The following is a 7,219-nucleotide window of genomic DNA, read 5'->3' on the forward strand; positions in this document are numbered from 1 at the left end:
GTCTGTAGCTGCCAGTAGTTTACCGTTTATTTGAAAGAACGGTAAAATACTGGCGTCTGTAGCTGCCAGTAGTTTACCGTTTTTTCTCGAAAGAACGGTAAAATACTGGCGTCTGTAGCCGCCAATAGTTTACCGTTCTTTCAAAAGAAAGAACGGTAAACGCCCACATGACAGGTCCATCACATGTGAGTGGAAGTCAGCAGAGTCAGACAGGGGAACCCCATAACACTCTACACATAACAGTGATCACAATGCAACTTATAACAAATACACATAACCATATGGACCCCAGCAGAAGTAAAATACAGAAACGTTAAAATATTACGGCGGTCGACAGGTGCAAATGCGCAGCAAACACAAAAAAAAACAAATACAACAAAGAAAAGACGCAAACAAAAAAGAAATGCAAAGAAATATATAAAAATAAGTGTTCCAGAACATTAGAGCTTTGTGTCCGAATTCAGGGTCTCCATCTTTTCAAGCTTATTCTTTCATGGGCTTGAGAAACGACCCGGTCTACGGAAGAGTGGTCCTGCGAAGGCAGAGAGCATTGCAGAGAAGATGTAACCTTCAGCTAGCTGCCTAGCCTCCACCTCGGCTTTATGTTCCTTAGCAGCCGTGACACAAAATGATTTAAACAATGTTTGTAGGCGAGAATGTAGATGTATAAATCTCACATTTCTGCTCGGTTCATCAGTGCATCACCTAATTGCAACATTGGTCCGATGTTTTCAGAGATGTCTGCTCCCGCTGTATTAACACCCAGTTCCCCTCGCCTGCTGCCAGCTGGTCCAGGTTTAGTATACCACGGGAGAACACCTGACTCATTTGGGTTTTCCCAAATGACAGTTAAACACAGATATTAAGTCAGGTAACATCTAGTTGTAATATTTTGGTTCACTCAAATATTTCATTTATTCCTGAGCAAATCGGTTTGACTGATTAAAGTTAAGCCTAAAAACATAATAGTTTGATTAAATTGTATTGTCTTACCTGAGATTTGGAGTGTATTTGAAAAGGTATACTTTGCTTACATTCCTTGTGTAAATGTGCTATACGTGTTTGAACATTTTAGAATCAGACTAAGATTTTTTAAATATACAACAGCCTTTATTACAAAAGGCGAAGAGTAATAGAGAAATCAGGAGAAAAAAAAACATACTTCGGGTCCGTTTTTTTCCCTTCGCCGCTATGTGATTCACGTTGTCACGGTTGCTAAGCAACATAACGCCACGGTAGAGGCTAAGCAGCTAGCTGAAAGCTACAGCTTCTCTCTTCCGGTCGTCGATGACCCAAGGATGCAAAACCTGACTTCGGACAGAGCTGTTCTTTGTTTGACTCCCCCTAGTGGTCTGGATCACTTCTGCTTTCAGCATTTTTTGTTTGCATCTCTTTTTTGTTGCATGTGTTTCTCTCGTCTTTGCTGGGTGTTTATACCTGTTGGCCACTGTAAAATACAGTGGTGAAAATACATATACCTTCAAATACTGGCATCTGTAGGTTCCAGTATTTTTACTGTAAATTTTGTTTTACTACTGCATTCACTTTATGAGTAATACCTAACCCAGTGTAGGCTTCTTAGACGTGCTACAATTGGTGAGGTTCTAAAATGCATAATCAGAACTTCACATAACACAAAAGAGAATGCAATAAGTAACCTTCAGAATAGAATTTTTATTTAAAGGCACCACTATGCCTCAAACCACATATATTTCCAATATATTCAAACATTCAAAACAAATAACACAAAACCACTCCTCAGAGAACTGGTAAAAAATAGGCCTTCAAAGTCAATATATAGTTTCACTAACACCGGAATAAAAATTGAAGACTTTCAGTTTACAGCGACATGAACTGGGTTTAACTCATTAATTTCTACGAGCTTATGAAAATAAAGACACAGTTCTTAAAATATCCATGCTTTGGGTATCACTAAGCAAATCAATGAAAAAGGACTTCCACAATCTAAAATTCACCATGGCTGAAATAATGTGGAATTCTAGTATTAACACGGTTTTAAAATGTTTTCAAGAGTCCAAGTGGCACTTACTTTATTAGATGCAGATGAAGGCACAGTCCAACATGGAAAAAGAAAAGACAATACAATTTAGATCCTAAATAATATGGAAACAGAAATATTTCAAAGAAAAGAAAAGGACAACAACTAACCTGAATGAGATGCCACTCAAAGTCCATCAGGTTTTTGATGAGGGTGGAAACCTGAACATTGACTGTCACTTTTTCTTTTGAATGGTCTTTCCTGTCTTTTTGGACACCATCTTCCCATGACTGGCTTTTGTGCCCCTTTCTGAGTTAATCCCAATGAAGCGACTAAAAAACAAAATCAAAAATGGGAAAATTCCTGAGAATATAAATAGTGTGGCATTCTGAATACAGCTGGTACAATATATAAATAAAGTTGTTTTTAATGACGTAAAGAGAAAACATCACCACCTTTGTCAAATGTTAATTATAACTTACTTTAAAACCATGTCATTTTTAAAAAAATTATAGGAATGGTTTTACCGTTGAATGAACCGAAGTCTTGGCTGCCTCATGTTGATATCGGAGGTTGAAGATGAAGAAGATGGACAACACTGTCCTGTCTGGAATGTTGGCTCGACCCTCTCAAAGACAATATGGCCTTCAATGCTGACCATGCAGAAAACTGCTTGCCACAGGGACTGTAATAAACCAAGTACTTAATTGGAAGAACATAAAACAAATCCTCTTATTGATACAGTATGCATTTAAATGATCATCATAATAAAGAATGTCCACTCTGCCAGGTAAAGTAAAAGCAAGGATCTTAAACTCCTCAATTGTCATGCAAGTCACATCAATGTTGAAAACTGTAGGCTGGATTAATTTACAGAAATTGTAAAGGAATTCCTGGTACTTTGCATGGAAGGTGAAGTGTGCTTTGAAAGTTAATCAAAAGCTACCTTGGATGATCTTGTGATCACTGATCACCATCAGTTCACCAAGTGTCTTTGGTGCTGCTCTTGTTTTCACCAACATGCAGAAGGAAAGGCTGTCCTGGTTCCACGGCAATGAGGAAGGCTTCAACACTGGCTTGCATCTTTGACATAATGATAAGAAGAAGAAGAATAAAAATTATTAAATATATTTAGCAGCACAGCTACATTCAGATAGCAAAAAAAGCTAATGATAAAGTGCTTCTACAAAGAAGTAGGTTCATTAGAATATTCACATATCTGCACATATCTGAAAACATGGTCCACAGTTTGACATGAGCTGTTTTGGATTCTTCTTGTGGCCTTTGGATGTAGGACGAAGCACATGAACCAACAGAAGAATGCCTGGTTTTCCCAGCCTGGAGGAACAACAGGATAAATAGCAGACACATAAGGATAATACATAAACATTTTAAAGAGAAGTGAGCAAAACTAACCAGACCCACCTTTGTGTGTGTGTGTCACCATCACAGTCATTCAAAATACTTTGTCCACCCGGTTTACCCTGGAGAGCATTTTTCACCACCTACAACATAAAGCATAAAAATGTCAGAAATAATTACCATGACCATGAACACAACTCAGACATTAGGCATTATAGAAATTAGTCAGCTTATAGAAACATTCTGGACAGCATTTCTTCTGCTAACCTGTCAGAAGAAATGTGTTGAAGTCATAACAGGCTTCAGTCACCAACATGACGTACTAATGAAGAAAAAAAGAGGCAGCCAATATGTCATTGTTTATCATTATTTATAGAGACAAAAACATTTTGGCTTAGCTTTGATCGCATAGATCAAACCACCAGTCCAGCACAGCCACTCTCCCCATTATGCCGTCTAAAACTTCAAGAAAACGACTCCGCAGCTAAATAATGTTAACTCAAACAGCCTTTCTGACAGTTTTAATGTTCGTTTAACCACCCGACACCTGCTTGGCTAGCTTTAGCTGCTAACAAAAATAATAAACCAAGGGTGCTCACGTCCAGTCCTTGAGAGCTACTGTGCTGCAACTTTTCGATGCATCTTTACTCCAACAGACCAGGATCAGCTCTGAACAGACCTGCTAACCTGCCTTTCATTTGATTCAGGTGTGTTAATTGGTGCAGGGAAGCATCTGAAAGTTGCAGGATGGCAGGTCTCAAGGACTGGACTTGAGCACCCTTGTACTGAACAGTGGTACTGCAATATCCAAACAAATAAACTTACGTTAAGCATAAGTTGATACTCTTGCGCAAAAAGGAAGTCAATGCATTCATAAAAAATAATCAAAATCAAAAACATGATGGTCTTAACATGGAACTTACCTTGTTTTTTTTGTTTGTTTTTTTTAAATAGATCTTTATTGAGATACAGAACACATAACAGTATAAACGCAAAAACATGTTTTAATAGCTTTGGGGAACTTACCTTGTTATGATAAGCTCCAGACAAGACGCCATACTGCTGTCTCCCGGGCAAACACGTGACGTCACAGATACGTTGCGATTGTGGGAGCAACTCTTTATCAAACACCATCTCTTTAGGGAAACTGACAAACCTATCTTTGAATTTGACTAAACAAGTGTTTAATTAACATTGTATTTTTAACATACAACACCAACACTGGTAATCTAACATTTTTGATTGTGCTCTGTAGATTTCAATTCATTCCCTAAAAGATTTACTATTTATTTTTCTTTCCATTTAATATTGTCTTTAAATGCTGGTTCACTAAGATGCAAATAAAATGTCTTGCCTAGGAAAAAAACTGTATTGTAAAATTATTTTGCGGTAGTTTACTGCCAGTCGTCAGTCTTGATTGTGACAACAAAAGAACACATCAAATTGACAATATCCTACCATATTTTGGAATAACAGTATGTTACTGCTGGAATTCCGTTGTACATTTACAGCCATTTCTAAGAGTGTGGGCACTCCTGATTTGTATTGTCAATGTGGCCCATTGAGGGTGGCCAATATGCTGAAGTGGCCCTCGGTGAAATTGAGTTTGACACCCCTGAGCTATTCAGTCAAAAGGACAACTGAAAAACCTGCAATCAGTAAAATAATATTTAAYAGTAAGGCTCTCAGTACCATAAATTATATATGAGTCAAATAAATCTGCCTATATCAAATAATGTCAAGTAAAAAAGGAAACATTCACTCAAAGTCAAACACAGGCTGCATCGAAATAAACAATCCTTCCGGATAGCATGGCTAGCTGATTAATGCTGGTTCTGATTGGCTGTTTCTGACCGAGCGGAATAATTCTGCAGAACACAGGAGGAGGTAGAGGAGATCGATAATTTTTTCAGAGATTATCTGTCTTGTGTTAGGACAGCGAAAGTTTTAATGCATATCTAAAATCTTTTCTTTTTTTAAGTTACGTGCTGCAGCTTTAAGCAGAGGTTTGGTGTGAATGGATCTTACCAAGCTCCGCCCAGAAACGCCCCTCGAAAGTCCCACGTGACTTCATGTCTCACATTAACCTCCTCACAGAGCTTAGCTTCTATGGGATTTTTCGTTTCGACTGACTCTGCAGAGTATTTCTGAGTCGATTAGTTTAGCATTTCTGCCGGATTTTCACAAAATATCAGCCACGACAATGGACAAGGGAACCAACAAGTTCATGTCATCTCTTTTGGACGACATCAAGATGTTTTAGCCACGCAATGCCTCTATCATTGTGCGAGTTGCAGCTAAATGCTATCAGTCGATGAGGAAAACAGCAGATCCTCAGCATAAATATAGCTGTGGACAAGATCACTGATGGCTATTGTTCTTGCAAGGCTGGGTAAGTCGGGCATTCATGGTTTTGATGGTTTGAATGGGCCTAGGACTTATACACGGTACTCGGTGCTAGCGTGGCTAACACAATTACAGCTTAATAAAAGCCAGCGTGGCTAACACGATTACAGTTTAGTAAAAAGCCTTTTCAGGTAAAATGAAATCTTTAATGTATGTCAGATACGGTACACTTTGCATATTGATCTGTTAAGCTAACGTAAGGCTGTAACAGACAGGCTTCAAGGTGTAGAAGTTGTATCGGTACTGCCATTATGCTGTACTTGGCTAAAAGGTTTTCATAATGGATGTGTTTATTATTGACTWTTTTTTTTTCATTCACTAAACACAAAGAAAGCAAAGCAATAATACTTATGCCAGCAGACACTTTGTTCTTATTGATCCTACGACGGTTGAGCTGCAAATGCGGCCGTGCACAAGCGTTAATCCAAGCAAGGCATTTCGTTTCAGATTTTGGAAATCTGAATTTTAGTTCCACAAACACGATCAGGATACCTGACGTCGCTTGTACAGATACCCACTGACGGAGAACCATTTTTTTTCGACTCCTGACGCAAAAACTTTTTGTCGGTCTGGTAGTCCACAATGTACATTAGAGAGAGTTTGTGAGCCGGTAACCCACGTGATAGCTGCGCTGTGACGTAAAATGGGCATTAGCCAATGAAATGCGGCCCCTGTGGTAAGGTCCATTCACTGCAGGTGGAGCAGAAACAGCACTCCGTATGTTTCTGCTCCAGAAACACACAGTGTAGCGGCGGTTCAACAACGAGAACAGTACCAGCATCTTACACTGCCAGTTCGAAAGCTTAAAATATATTTTGGGTTATTTGTTTAGCTTTCTCAATGTAACTAAAGATAAACGCATGGATGAGTTTCTCTAGCTCTCGCATAAGTCCTCTAATTCTGGAGATGTTCTTCAGGTGATAGAAGAACATTGTGACTGTCTATCTGGCTCTGAAGGTTCAGGTTATAGTCCATCACTAGTTATAGATGTACAACTCTAGATTTATATCTTTAGGTCCAAAGATAATAACTTCAGTTTTGTTTCTTTTCAGCTGTAGAAAGTTTTGGCACATTTATCTGTTTTAATCATCTATTCAGTTACTGGAGGGGTTCAGAGCAGTGGTGGAGAAAGTACTCAAAAAATGTTCTTAAGTAAAAGTACAAATACACATATAAAAATGTACTCAAGTAAAAGTCAAAGTACCACATTAACATTTTACTTAAGTAAAAATAAAAAAGTACTGGCTTTTAAAAATACTTAAGTATTAAAAGTAAAAGTACTTGCTAATGCATTGCCTAATCACTAATCATATGACATTATGCCACAGATAAAGCATGTTTTTATTGCGTTTATTCTGTAACATAGTTTAGACTTAGATATATGATTCTATGCATCATAACTTCAGGGATGGAAACATCTCGTCTCCTGTCCTAACATAACATGAACTTCAC

The 7,219-nt window shown here is 38.2% G+C and overlaps 1 protein-coding gene and 1 long non-coding RNA gene across 5 annotated transcripts in view; both read right to left on the bottom strand.

Moving 5' to 3' along the window:
* Window positions 1-7,219, bottom strand: part of arnt2 (aryl-hydrocarbon receptor nuclear translocator 2) — a 165,462-nt gene that overhangs the window by 150,362 nt on the left and 7,881 nt on the right. The gene's annotated exons all lie outside the window — the stretch shown is intronic.
* Window positions 1,660-3,567, bottom strand: LOC103462322 (uncharacterized). 3 transcript variants are annotated; one of them, XR_001776454.1, is made up of 6 exons: window positions 3,425-3,567; window positions 3,215-3,337; window positions 2,946-3,082; window positions 2,527-2,684; window positions 2,170-2,331; window positions 1,660-2,049 (listed from the first exon to the last, which is right to left on the bottom strand). It is a non-coding gene; the product is annotated as an uncharacterized LOC103462322 (long non-coding RNA). The 3 variants fall into 3 exon arrangements; XR_001776455.1 differs by lacking the exon at window positions 3,425-3,567 and having other exon boundaries at window positions 2,527-2,701; window positions 3,215-3,404; XR_001776453.1 differs by lacking the exon at window positions 3,425-3,567 and having other exon boundaries at window positions 3,215-3,399.

This window comes from Poecilia reticulata, linkage group LG3 (genome assembly GCF_000633615.1).
Source record: "Poecilia reticulata strain Guanapo linkage group LG3, Guppy_female_1.0+MT, whole genome shotgun sequence".
Lineage (NCBI taxonomy): Eukaryota > Metazoa > Chordata > Actinopteri > Cyprinodontiformes > Poeciliidae > Poecilia > Poecilia reticulata.